Genomic DNA, 3660 nt, shown 5'->3' on the forward strand with positions numbered 1-3660 from the left:
TCTCTTCACCCATATATTCAATCAGTCCAAGAAGTAGTCTGTGCAACTGGGCTTGGGGGTAGGGAGAGGCATTACTTAACCAGTTCCAGCTCTGGTATCAGATTTGGGTGGAACCAGAGGAGGGTCCAGTGCTAGGTTTATAAAAAAGCAGGAGGCACAGCTGCTGCAGCTCTTGCTGGATTAACTTTGTTTCTTTTTCTCTGGAGGTAGGGACTTGCATGGGGCAGGAGAGAAGTTGCAAACTATGGCGTGTTGGGGTTTCTTGTACAGGAAGTGTGCTGGGGGTGAGGGTTGGATGGGGGGATTGGAAGGATGGGAGGAAGGGTTGGGGGAAGGCCCACACAGGAGAAAGGATGGATGGGCCAGCACTGCTTGGAAGTACCGGCTATGGAACTGGGATTGTGACCCCTGCCAAGGCGTGAGCCTGACAAGTCTTTTACTTTTCAGTTGATGCTACCACGTCCCAGGCTCCGGGCTAGGCTGTAAAGTGGGGAGGGGGGTGCTGGGCAGGAGCAGAGTGGAGGGGAGGAGAGGAGAGAGGCAGGCCTGGAACGCTGTGGCCTCACCCGCCCCGTGCTCCCCTCTAGCAGTGACTGAAGGAAGGAACCCGCTGCCATGGGCAAAGAGACGACCCATATCAGTATCGGTGTCATCGGCCACGTGGACTCTGGCAAGTCCACCACAGCCGGGCATCTCATCTATGAGTGTGGGGGGATCGACAAGAGGACCATTGAGAAGTCTGAGAAGGAGGCAGCCGAGGTAAGACACTCACGCGTGGTGTTGGTGTCTAGCAGTGGGGGCGGGGAGGATTGGAGGATGAATGTCCCACTTCTGGGTGGGTCTGGTGGCAGAGCGCGGACAGTAGGGTGTGCTGTAGAGTGTCACTGAATTCCCTGGGATAGATCCGTCTGCTAGCCATCAATGTGCACTACTCACTCCCCACCCCTGCCCTGACGGGTAGGGGCGCCTTCAAGTACGCCCGGGTGTTGGACAAACTGAAGGGAGAGAGAGAGCGTGTCATCACCATCCACATCTCCCTGTGGAAGTTTGAAACCAGCAAGTACTGCATCACCATCATCGATGCCCCATGAACATGATCACGGGCACCTCCCAGGTAAAGCAGCCCTTGTTCCCAGGGCCCTCCTTTCGGATGGGGGCGGGGCAGGCGCAGAGGAAGGGAGGAAACTCGGGGTTTATTTCCGGGACTCTGGGAAGGAGGGGATCATAAGCCTTAGAAGGTTTTCCTCATCCATGCCAATCATCAATTCTGAAAGAACCAGAGGAGGACAGACTCTGTGAGGCTCAGATACGGGCCCCCTTTCAGGCTGGGGCAGGGACCAGGTTTTCTGACGCCCAGACAAGTAGATCACTTGGGGTCCGTCTGGGAGGAAGGAACTAAAAGCTCATTTATGGGACTAGGTGAGAGTTTAATTGGGAGGGGGGACCTCTGTGCACAGCAGTAACCAAGAGACCCACGAACTTATCAACTTCTGGGGAGCATCCCGTCCCCGAGCTTTCCCAAGGGACCCGGGACTGCCCGAAACTCTAGCAGGCTTCCCAGCCCGGCCGGCGCCCCCTCCCCTAACTAAGCCCTTGACCCCGTGGTGTCTGTGTCCTGCAGGCCGACTATGCAGTGCTTATCGTGGCCGGCGGCGTGGGCGAGTTCGAGGCGGGCATCTCCAAGAACGGGCAGACCCGCGAGCGCACGCTTCTGGCCTTCACCTTGGGCGTGAAGCAGCTGATCGTGGCCATCAACAAGATGGACTCGACCGAGCCCACCTACAGCGCCACGCGCTTCCAGGAGATCACAGAAGAAGTGAGTGCCTACATCAAGAAGATCAGCCTCCGTGGCCTTCGTGCCCATCTCGGGCTGGCACAGCGACAACGTGCTAGAGCCCAGCAGCAACGTGAGCGCGGACCGGGTCTGCAGGTGAGTGTCGCAGGTCTTGTTCCCGGTCCTGGTCCTGTTACTGGGGTGGGCGCACCGGGAGCCATGACCCAGGCTCACCTCCACTATGTTCTGCATCCTCCTGCAGATGCCCTGGTTCAAGGGCTGGAAGGTTGAGCGAAGCACCACTGGGGTGACTCTGCTGGAAGCTCTGGACTCCATCCTCCCTCCCACTCGCCCTGTCAACAAGCCCCTGAGGCTGCTTCTGCAAGATGTGTACAAGATTGAAGGCGAGGTGACAGGGCTTCTTAAGGAATGAAGGAGCTGAGAATGAGGTCTGGTGTCTGACTTGCCAGGGTTCAGATCCTGACTTTTAAGGTAGGATAAATTGCCAAAGCCCCCAGCATTTCTAGTGTATCTGATAGATACATAGCATAACTAAGCCAGTCCTGGGTCCTGGTGCTTCCTACTAGTCCTGTAGGTGGCCTTGGTCCTTGCGCCCCAGGACAAGGGACTCCCCCAGAAGCCAGTTCTCACTGGGTGGGTCTAGAATCTTTCTGAGTGCCCTTCCCATTGCACAGGCATCGACACTGTGCCCTTGGGCTGTGTGGAGACCGGCCTCCTGAAACCTGGCATGGTGGTCACTTTTGCCCCTTGCAGCGTCACCACTGAGGTCAAGTCTGTGGAGAAGCACCACGAGGCCCTGCCCGAGGCCCTGCCTGGCGACAATGTGGGCTTCAACGTGAAGAACGTGTCTGTGAAGGACATCCGTTGTGGCAATGTGGCCGGAGACAGCAAGAACGACCCCCCCCTGCCTCCCATGGAGGCCGGCAGCTTTGTGGCGCAGGTAAGCTGCCTGGGAGGCCACGGGCCTTGGTGCTTGGTGGTGATGGAAATGCTTCTTAGAAATTAGCCCCAACTTCTACAGAAGGCACAGGTTGGCCGAGAGTTGGCCCCAGATCACAGGTGCCATCTGATCTCTTCTAATTCCATCCTCCTCCCCGCACCAAGGGATCATCTTGAATCACCCGGGACAGATCCATGCCAGCTATTCCCTGGTGCTGGACTGCCACACGGCCCACGTCTCCTGCAAGCTTGCTGAACTGAGGGAAAAGATTGACCGGTGCTCAGGCAAGAAGCTGGAGGACAACCCCAAGGCCCTGATGCAGCCATAATGCAGATGGTCCCCAGCGAGGCCATGTGTGTGGAGACCTTCTCTGAGTACCCACCTCTAGGTGAGCCAGGGACTGATGGCTGCTGAGTCCTGGGAAGGAAAGCACCTCTGACTGAGGCCAAGGAGCCTTTCCTTCTATGCCTCTTTCTAGAAATTTCACTCTTTCTTCTTCCTTCCTTCCTCCTCCAGGCTGTTCTGCTGTGCACAACATGAGGCAAATATTGGCCACTGGCGTCATCAAGGCTGTGGAGAAGACAGCATCTGTGGCCACGGTCACTAAGTCAGCAGTGAAGCCAGCGAGAAATGAAGCGTGTCCTTCTTCTCCCTGCAATTCAGTTTCCTCAGCAACCTCCACTATGTAGATTAGATACTTCTGTGTATTGACTGAATAAAAATAATAAAATTTAGACTAGCTGTCACGGTTTCTTCCAAGGAAGAAAGCATGAGGTCAATGAGGAACCTCTGGGTAGATGATCAACTAACTTAAGGCTCATAAACTTCAAAGCAGTTTTATGCTCTGGTTGGTGAACACACCATTCAGGTCTTAACAAGCCTTCTCCTACCCAGGGCTCTATCTTATCCTTCTCCTGTTTCCCAT

The 3660-nt window shown here is 55.7% G+C and overlaps 1 pseudogene; it reads left to right on the forward strand.

Annotated features, from left to right (window-relative positions):
* Positions 1 to 615: 615 nt before the first annotated feature.
* LOC112390354 (elongation factor 1-alpha, oocyte form-like) lies at positions 616 to 3424 on the forward strand (annotated as a pseudogene).
* The last annotated feature ends 236 nt before the right edge of the window (positions 3425 to 3660 follow it).

Source organism: Neophocaena asiaeorientalis, unplaced genomic scaffold (genome assembly GCF_003031525.2).
Source record: "Neophocaena asiaeorientalis asiaeorientalis breed wild unplaced genomic scaffold, Neophocaena_asiaeorientalis_V1.1 scaffold143, whole genome shotgun sequence".
NCBI lineage: Eukaryota > Metazoa > Chordata > Mammalia > Artiodactyla > Phocoenidae > Neophocaena > Neophocaena asiaeorientalis.